The 11239-nt window shown below is 32.5% G+C and overlaps 1 pseudogene; it reads left to right on the top strand.

Moving 5' to 3' along the window:
- Nucleotides 1–599: 599 nt before the first annotated feature.
- On the top strand, nt 600–10005 carry LOC143568493 (uncharacterized; annotated as a pseudogene).
- The last annotated feature ends 1234 nt before the right edge of the window (nt 10006–11239 follow it).

The raw sequence follows: 11239 nt of genomic DNA, 5'->3' as shown, positions 1-11239 counted from the left end.
CGAAATCACGCCTAATCATACGGCATTTCATAATGAGGTGATCCTTGGTCCAACCCGTTCTTCATGTTATAACTCAAGATATAATATTCCTTGATATTAATCGTTACACATTCACAAACCCTGGTATTCTCTTTCCTTTGATTTATTCTACATAATTATCAAATTGTAATCTCATAAACGAATTCCTGTTATTGGATCTTAATTATCATCAAGGTGCATAGGTATCACATGTTCAATTCCTAAAGTTATTCTACGTTCAATTCTCGGAATCCTATTTACCCTCTAATTAACAGCTTTTGATTGTTTTATTTAGGTTTGATTTGCATTTGTCTGTATAACTCGGTTTGCAAGAATGTAGAAAAGCAATCAATTAGGGGGTGTTTGGTAGAGGGAATTGAGGGGTGAGAAATGGAATTGGAAAGAATTCTCTTGTTTGTTTATGAAAGAAAGAGGTGAGAAATGGAAATAAACCATTTCCATTTCTCTGATTTTGTTTCTCTAAAAAAAGCGGAGAAATGGATTTCTCAACGTTCATTTCTCTCATTTTCCTCCTTTTCATTTCTCCCATTTTCCTCCTTCAGCAAGGATTCCCCCAAAGTAAAAACAGAACACCAAAACCCTAACCACTGCGCGAGTGTGTGGAGATGGATGCAATCAGGAAGCAGCTGGATGTGTTAATGGGAGCCAATCGTAACGGAGACGTCACGGAAGTCAATCGGAAGTACTACGATCGTGACGTCTGTCGTCTCTTCTTAGCCGGCCTTTGTCCTCACGAACTCTTTCAACTCACTGTAAGCAAAATCCATTCCTCTTATTATACTATATGCATCCCGACACACAATTACCTCGTTTTAGGGTTTTAGCTGTTAATTTTCTACCAAGTATGTTATAAAATTTGGGGAAAATCGTGTTATGTGAGTGAATAGAAAGGAATTGTGTTCGTGTTGAATAGCTTGTTGTGGAATTGAGTTTTTTGAACTTTAGATTATCGTATTTAGGTGTGTTTTTTAGTAAGATTTGTTACAGAGAAACAGGCGGGGGGTGCAAATGAGCCAAGTCGCTCGTGAGCTACTCGATATTGGCTCGTTAAAATTTTGAATTCAGTCTAGCTTACACGAGCTTGAGCCTGACCTCGAGCTAATAATCTCGTTTAATAAACAAACTCGAGCCCGAGATTCACTTGTCAAGCTCAAGCCGGTTCATGAGCCTAAAGGAGCCCATTATTTATAAATTTTATCTAATATATCAAATATATAATTTAGTTATAAATATTATTATAGATAAAGTTATGAAAAAAATAATAAGTAGTTAATATACAGTATGTTATATATAAAATATAAAAAAAATAAGTGAAGTAGTTAATAAATAATTAAAGAGTCGAGCTCGAGCCTAGACGGGCTTGGCTTGGCTACACACTTAGCCTGGTTGCAATACAGTCAACTTGTGCATAACAATGGTGTCTACTTTTCAGTTTTGATTCAGCTTGACTCATTTACACCCTAGCCAGTTTAAAACAGGGGAGTTGAATTCCTGATAGCCTGGTTGCAATACAGGCAACTTGTGTGTATACTGTCACGTTTTGTTTTGGTGATGCTTACTCAGTTTTTTTGTGTTTTGAATTTCAGAAAATGGACATGGGACCATGCCCAAAGGTGCATTCATTTCAGCTGAGGAAAGAGTATCCTTTTTTTCACTTTTTATTTTATCAGTCTCATATTATTAAGTAATAAAGAAAGTGTTATGAAGATGCTATCTCAAGTAATGGTGTACTTTATATGGCTGTTAATCATACGTGAGATTTGAACATTACTGTTTTCAATGTCTGTGCTACTTAACTTTAATCAGATACCAAGAACCAAAGGCAAAAGGTCAAGATAACTATGATAGGGAATTGGAGGATCTTATAGACAGACTTATTGTTGAATGTGACAGAGAAATTGCAAGAGCTCTTAAACGACTTAGTGAGGAAGATGCTAAAGCAGCTATTGCTATCTCTGTGTCAGAAGTTACTCAGGTTGATTTAACTTTTTTTTGGGGCTATTTTGTGTATCACTTTGTTATATTTTTTAATTTGTTGATTTGCTGAATGTGAAGACACCTGAGATTCTTGAGTTGTCGAAGCAGATAAAGTAGAAACTAAAAGAGGCTGATCAATGTGGTAAATTCTGTTCACACCAGCTAACATTTTCTTTTTCGTTTTCTGTAATTAACCCAAATTTTTTGCCTATCTTTAATATACACACATGCATCGATCTGTATACATACTTATATGTTTAGTTTTAGAATACGTGAAGGTATATTCTAAAAAATATATTTTTTAGATTTTAAAATTTTAGTCTAATTTATTTGTAATTGTCTTGTAGTCTCACAAAGGTGCTGTGAATTTTCGTGACAAGTCATTTCCTTTCTATGACAAATTGTGTACCATATTCGGTAAGGATAGAGCTACTGGTAGTAAAGCAGTTGACCTTGGAGAAGAAGATGTTGTTCAAGAGACGCAAAAAAGCTCACCTGTTGATATTGAAGACTTTGATTTTGTTGATGAAGCCGTTCCAAATGTTGATAGATCTGAAGGACAAACAGGAAGTGTAACAGGCACGCGCAAAAGAGGTAGAAGCACGGATGCAGATGAGATATATCGAGAGTCTTGCAAAGATATCAAGGAAGTTTTGCTTCGATTTGGGGAGATGGTGGGTGAACAACTTAGCAAAGAAGGTATGGAGGCTCGTGAAATCTATGAAAAGGTTAGTGATGAGTTGAAAGCTTTACCAGGTATCACTACGAAAAAACGGTTCACAGCAGCTCATTTGATTGGTAAAGATGTGGATCTAGGACGTTCTTTTCTTGCGTTGACAATAGAAGAGAAAATTGAGATGGTCGAGTTGTATACCGATGGTTCAATGGGATAGTTGTGTATGGTTGAAGTATGTTTTGTATGTGAATTGGTTTTAACTATGGTTGATGTTTTTTGCTTAAAAACTATGTTTTGTATGTGAATTGGTTTGATCAATGCATATTTTGGTTGGAATTTATGCATCTTTTTATATGTTTTTTTATTTTTTAATAAATATTTGTTATGAAAAAAATACTTGTGTTAATGATAAAGTTGATATAATTCTCTGTTTATTTTCTATGTACCAAACAAAAGAAATGATTCTCAGCTATATTTCTCTACTGAAATCTCTGTACTACCAAACAGAACAGTCAATTCTTATTCTCCAGACCAATTCCCTTTCTCTGCAATTCCATTTCTCTATTCCATTTCTCTACAATTCCATTCTCTGTACCAAACACCCCCTTAGTGTCATTAGGTCATTTATGATCACAATTTATTTAAAGAATAAGTAATGGGATGCTTTTTGCAATGGATACCAACAACAACATTTTCAATAATTTGTCTATTTTACTCTTACCTTGAATAAGTCATGGAGGTGAACATTTAAACAAGATTTATATCAATTTACTATTTTCAAGTGCTAAATCTGATATAAAATTCAGAGCTTCGGTTTGTCTGGTTTTGCAGCACTATATGGAACGACATGCAAAAAGTACCTTAGTATAATTTAGTAATTATGATTATATATTCCAATTTAGACCAAAGGTAAAAGGTTGTTGAAATTTAATTTAGTAAAAAATATATTATTTATTAAACTAATTATGATTATATATTCTAAATCTCAAATAGATGTAACTACTAGAATTGAACATAATAGCACCATAAAAACTATTGGTTCGGTCTCTATTTATGATGTTTTTAGGGATGTGATACTCATACATCACCCCCAAATATCTATACGGCTCGTATAAGCCTATACGGACCGTATAGGGTACTAATGACTGACAAGGGGACAAAAAAAACAGCTTTTTGTAGCCTATACGACCGTATAGACCTATACGAGTTGTATAGGCATTAAATGGCTCGAATTGCTCCCTAACAAACCATAAAAGCTATACGGTCGTATATGGCTATTCGACCGTATAGGAAACATTTGCTAAAAAATTCAGATTGCCTTTTGACCATTGTTAATCATTGCCGGAAAATAACTATACGGGCCGTTCAGTGTAATACGACCTGTATAGACTATTGTGTATGGACTATTATAAAGTGTAACATAATATAATCTTAAACGAATATTCTTAGTGTACAACTACAAATTACTTAGCCAAGCGTGTTATGTGAATATTAATAACCAATTTACTTTATTCTAAAATATCGTATCATTCAACTTTTCAATATAAAACATAATTCTATATATGTGAAATAACACATGAAAGGGCTGAAGAGGAGAATGGCTAAAATTGATTAAAAAAATGGTGCAAGTCAGATAGTACATATGGATGATGGCTACGTATGATGTTAAAGTCATAAATCACATATATTAAATATATGGTAATCAAAAAACATTTTCAAAAAATGTCTATACGATGAAGCCTACATATGATGTTAAAGTCATAAATCATATATATTAAATATATAGTCATAAAAAGAAATTCAAAAAAAAATGTCTATACGGCCCGTATAGGCCTATACGACCCGTATATGCTTATACGACCCGTATAAGGTTAAACAAGGAACTATAAACGATGACCTACAACATCGGACACAAACTGACACGATTCAGGTGTTATATGACCGTATAGCCCTATACGAGCCGTGTAGGAAAAAAATGGTGTGTGAGGATTTCAAGTGGTGTGGGAGGATCCTAAGCGTATTTTTATTACTAAAAAAGTAACAGTTGGTTTGACCTTTTGTGTAATCTAATTGGTCGAATGTTGTTCTGGGTTTACTATTAGATGGATCTTTGGTTTTCTCAAGGCATGATTTGGAGGGATTTCCTTGTGCAGATTTATTTAGTTTTTTTACAACCTCGAGTGCATTAGAAATTATTATTGTTGTTGTTATTATTATTATTATTATTATATGTATTGGAATATGTTTTGAGTAAATTTTTATGCATTTTATTGATTTTGGTGTTGACGGGGTTGTGCCTTTGGAACTCATGCCACACGATGTGTGGTCGAAGTATTAAAAAAATTGTTTGCTACAAAGAAAGACTGTGAAATTGCTGCAAATCAAGCAGATAAGAGTCAGGTATAAATCACATTTTGACTTTTTAAATCAAACCTTATATTTTAAAGATTCAATATTCTTCTAGATTGATTAACAAATGTAACCTAAAGATTTTGCTTCATGTAGTATTTGTTTTAAAGCTTGATGATATTAACTTTCTTTTGGAAATTTAAAACTTTTAATTAGATTTTTGAAGCTTACTCAAAAAGTGATCAAAACTAAATATCTTCTTAGAAATTAATACATTTAATCAATTTTACTAAACATTTCTTTATGAGTACATGGATTAAACTTGATTACATTTCTACCAAGGATTTTAACACAAACCTCTTTTACCTTAAAACTGTCGTTGCATCACATTTTCTACAAGGCTACAATCATTGGAAACTAGATTAAAATTATGTATAGAAGCATATCATGTGTTCATTTTATTTACCCGACATCTTACATTTGTATATGAGAATATCATATGTTTTTATACTATTTTCTCTACATCTTCATTGTTGGCAATGACAAACGTACGTTTGTCATAACTAGTTCAACAAAATTTCGTGAATACTTACAGGTTCTTCTTAAGTACTCCTCTTCCGTTACTCATCCATAAGCCAATCTGAGAGTTGAAAAGATTAATATGAGTATCATGTAAGGTCTTGATTGGGCAAAAGAGAATAACGAAAACGACACCGAATGATAATAAACAGAGATATACCCATTCAACTTAACCTACGACATTAATCGAAGATGTTGTCCCGACCACTTCAATGATAGCAACAACACGAAAAGACACGTATATATATACACCACATGACGCGTATTCCATTAACAATGCATCATCCGACTTGTTGTAATAGTGACGGATGTTAGATAAGGATGGTGACGGTGGTGCTACAATGAATTATTATGTTTGATGAGTCAAAAGTATAGAATGGTGAATTATTATACCAATGTTAAAAGCATAAAATGGTGACAATAATATGTACTTCAATCAATGCCCGGCCAATCATGATGATTGTATGAACGAACCTCAAAAGCAAGTGATGGGAACAAATGATGGTAAAGTGCACAACACCCACTACATGACTAATTTAAAAGTAAATAATCAAATATAAAACTAATAAACATATACGACGTTGACTAAGCATACCTTGTCGGTATGCTACACGTATATATATAAGCACCTTCCTCACCATCTTTAACCTCATCCTTCATTATGAAAACATTGTTTTAATGCAACAAGCATTCTGGAAGAGTCATGTTTCAGTTAATGCGTCTCATACAATTGATAAATGTCACTCAACGTTGATTAATTACATCTTTAAGTAAATTAATAAAGATTTCTAATGTGTTTTTCTTAAACTTCTTCAAATACTCATCTCCTAAATAAGGGTGGTGACATACGTCATTGACAAAGTGTAATTATGCACTTTTGGAAAGGAGTAAAGGCCCTCCTACGTATCGCATTTCATGCTAATATGAATTATGTCATGTCTCCCACCAAATCTTTAACTCTTCCTATGGATAGTTATCTGCTCACTCAGAATTGTGCTTGTCACTATATATGACACTCTAGTCATGCACTAAACTATCGTAGCTTCACGATTTATATTTAAAGCATATCTTCTTGTTCTTGGATTCGGACATTCTCTGTAAGGTAGGCACGCACCCTACAATCAATACATATTTAGGTTGAAAGTCGAAACTACTACAATTGTTGTAAGGAAAAAAAGTTTCTGGCATATCTAATATCCCTATAACAATGAAAATCTATCTTTTAGTTTTCACAATTCCGTAAACAATTTTAGAAAAATTAACATGTAAAAGTTTGAAGTGATATATATAGATGGATAGATATGTATTATTAAATTAAAACCTTTTAATTTTCAAATGATCATTGTCACTCACCACCAAATTATAATAAAATAAAAAAACTGAAGAGAGAGAGAGAGAGAGAGAGTTTCAACTTAAAGCATTCACTCTATTTTTTCCTTCTGTTTAATTAAATAATATTTTTCTATAACTCTCTCACTATTGTTTCTCTCTGCTCTACTCATAACCACTGTTAAAAAATATTAAAAAAATTATAAGGGTGTTACATTAACTTTTCTAATATACAGAAAAATCATACATTTTCTCTCTTTCATTCACAACACCCTAAACCACTTCATATGTTACAAAAACTTCCCTCACAAAATTTGATAGATTGTTTGAGAATGCTCTTACAACCCCATACGAGGACACCACCAGTGGTGCCACTAAGCGTGGCATGGTATTCCACAACACAATACATGTTAGGGAAGGATGAACCGAAACTCTACGTGTATACCAAAATTGGAAGCGATTAGGATGAGTCCACGTGATGTAGATGTCTTGCTCTAATAAAAAAACAAGTATTTATAAGCTTAAATACCTATAACAAGTACGGGTAAATATGGTCATCTCCATAGGGAATCAGTGGAAAGTGCTAATCTCATAACAAGTTTTGATCGATGTCGAAAGGTCAATCAAAATCATTTATAAAAGTACCTCTACTAGCGAGGGCAAGTAAGGTGTTGAATCCACAGGAAATCAGTGGAAAGTGATCGTTAAATTTAATGCTTTTAATTAATTATACTATGGCGGCAAACGACGTCAAGCAGTTTAAAAATTAATTTGGTTGTAAAACAGTTAGAGAAAACAGTGACACACTTTAGGTTCAGGTAATGCAATGAACTGACCGAACAAAACTTATACCAGTTGGTGAATTACATAGACATAATCCGTTCATTACAATAGGCAAATATTTACTAGACACATTAGTTGGTTACGATGATTCACATGTAAGGACCCGTTCCCGGTGCCCTACTTTGGCGTTTGATTTACTCATAAACACAGTTCTAAATATCAGAGTTAATTAAAAACTTTTGCGGAAATAAATAAACTTCCAACATTCATTACAAAACATTAAACTTGTCTTTAAAACATAACGCAAAAGTATCTTATGACAGATCTTCAGATGCCAACCTTTTCAATGCCTGCCATGTGTCTCCCCCAAGCTAGCTGCCTCAATCTATTTACCTGCGTACATACTAAAAGTCAGTAACGCTGAGTGAGTTCTAGTTAATCAGATAGCATACTTACATAAACACATGCGTGCCCGACAGTATGTATTACATACTTAGCTTGTTTATCATTATGTTCATTCTTTCATAGCTTCTTTATTTAACATACACGGTACGTCCATAACTATTCGTACATTATAAAGAGAATTTCACCCTACATAGATCGGATATTATTAGGGTCCGGTACCCTCCATCCTCGGATATTATTAGGGTCCGGTTTTCCTCCATCCTCGGATATTATTAGGGTCCGATACCCTTCCTTCGATACAACCATACCATCATACATTCATTTTATTACCTTCATAATTGCGTACTTCCCAAATCATTCATAGGTTATCAATAATGCATTCACATGTCATACATACATCATTCATAACATATTCATATATCATACACTTACCACTTAAGGTAAGTATATTAACTAATCACATCGAGTATGCGCACATCCCTGAAAACATAATAAGGATGTGGGGCTAGAAACTCACCTGGGTCCTGTTTCATTCTGAGTTTATAGTAATTCCTTTCTTTAACTGGGCTCGGCTAACTGTATAGAAATTATAAGTATCAATTAACTAGCTCTATCTGTATCACTATATCTCTAGTTTAATAAACCCTCAACGAACGGGGATCCGGGGGTAGCGCTCCTAGTATCGGGGTTCTATGCAATACATCGACTTTTTTATAATGCGTATGTGCAATAATGTGCATTTTGATATTTGAAATAGTGTTGAATAACAAATATATAGTTGTTTATATTGTATATTTGCAATAGTGTTATATTATATACAACAATTAAAAAAATCGATATAGTGCATATGCATTAGTGTTGTGTTACATATCTGCAATAATGTGTTTTGCATACAATTATTAGTGTCGTATTTGCATATATTCAATAGTGTGTATTGGATAATGTAATTGTGTTGTATTATATGCAATAAAACACTATTGTATATATGCAATAGGAATTAGTGCATATATGCACTACATTACTACAACGACAAATTTTTTTTTTAGTATCAATATCATCTTATTAGAAGGAGGAAAGAAAAAAAATCATAAAATAATTTTTTTTAAAATAGTTAAAAATAATTCTTTACTAGTTCTCTAGTTCTTTCTAGATCTCACTCATATATATATATATATATATATATATATATATATATATATATATATATGCAACAATTCCTGACACGACTTGAAACAAAGCTCGAACCCGACACAAAAAAAAATATAGATTTTGGGTTAGCTGACATGACCTGGTTTCTTAGGCAGGTCAACCTAAACCTGACCCGTTAAAAATTGGGTTGCCATGTTAACTCGTTTGAGAATTTTAAAAAGTTAATATTTTATTAATAAGAGTTGCTAAATTCTAATGTTATATACTTTGATTTTTAACTTTTCATATATCTATTCACTTATAAAATAAAACTAATTTCTTTTTAAATTACTTTTATCTACTCTTAATTTTAATATTTTTATTTTATTAGTAGTAAATATATATTCCCTAATTATTTCCATTCCTTTGTTCTTGTTTTGAGTTAAATATGTAAACCAAGTTTATTACCTAAGAATGAAAGATAAATACACAAATATAATTAGATATATCATAAATTACTAAAAAATTTTATATGAATAAGAGTATTTAATTGTTTAAATTATATAATTTGATTATATGTAAAAGACGGTGGGGGTGGTGGGTTTTTGCCGGCGGTGGAGTGGTGGTGGGTTTTTGCCGGCGGGTGGAGTGTTGGTGGTTTTTCTTTCTGGCGGTGGAGTGGTGGTGGTGGTGGTGCCGGTGGCTGGAAAGTGGATTTTATGTTTATGGCCGGAAGATGAAGATGATTGTTGTGGGTTTTTATAAGACGAAACTCAGATGAAATTCATCTTCTAAGATGAATTTCAAAGAAATATCAAAATCCAACTTTTGTGAAAACTCACATATAAGATAGAAACAAGACCAAGCATCACGTACAAGATGGTTTTCAGGAAAGGAATTTTCAGATGAAATCTAATGCTTCAGACAGATTTACATGCAAATCTATCGTGGTAGATGAGGACTTTTATACATGTCAGAATAGGATTGGAGGACGAAATCCGGTGGCGGGATTCCCAATCTCACGCCGCTGATGGATTTAGATGGGTTAGATTTAAAATTTTGAATTTCTTTGAATCATTTTGGTAACTTCTCTCATCAGTTGAATCATTTTAGGATTTTTCTCATTTCTTATGACCTGCCTGTTATAACTTGATGTATTCTAAATCTTCTTTTGTCCTTGTTAACAAATATCTTAGATATGTCACTATTTCTACTTCAAGTTATATTTGTATTACTTCATTTGTTAATGATATGTCATGTTAGATTAAGCAAATATGTGAAGTACTATTAACAACACCGAACTATGTAATGTAGCCGTTAGAAATTGTTTTAAGATTTTCCTTTATAAATTGACTTTAGATAAAGCAAGCATACATTGACCATTTAAAGTGTTTAAACTTGTGCTAGCGAAACAAATTTTTGTGATTATTTCAAAATTTTAGGCTTTCAACTTAGTTTTACCTTGCGCAGAGACTACCTGTACACATAGCATTAAAGACTTTTTTCTTTATTAACGTATTAAATTCCTTGATGGTACTATAGCTGCTTTTTTTTTATATATAATTATTTTTGTTTTAATCTTTTGCTTTTTATTGTTTATAAGTTAACAAGTTGAAATATCATCTATAAATAACTTTTTGGTATTTTTATTTTTTAACGAACACCTCTCATACGTGATTCATACGCATCACGCAACACGCATTGGAACATTAGTTAGACCAAAAATTATGATGATTAAAGATATCTGAAATCTTTAAGAAGTACCATCTAAAAAGAGGTAATCATTAAAAGGTGATTTCTTAACCATTCAAATTTAAAGCTACCTCTTAACCATAAAAATGTTATGAACCATTAAGATATAGTTTTTTAATGGTCATTAAGAGACTACCAAACAGCCCTTTAGATTATAGTGTCAACTTTCACCATGAGTCACATAAAACTGGGCATTCTTTGCTCTTGTGTTTGCTTAAGATA

The sequence above is a fragment of the Bidens hawaiensis genome, unplaced genomic scaffold, assembly GCF_021521415.1.
Source record: "Bidens hawaiensis isolate Kalapana, Puna unplaced genomic scaffold, B.hawaiensis_p1.1 tig00023995_1, whole genome shotgun sequence".
NCBI lineage: Eukaryota > Viridiplantae > Streptophyta > Magnoliopsida > Asterales > Asteraceae > Bidens > Bidens hawaiensis.
The sequence above is the reverse complement of the archived record's forward strand: the minus strand, read 5'-3'. Positions and strand labels throughout refer to the sequence as shown.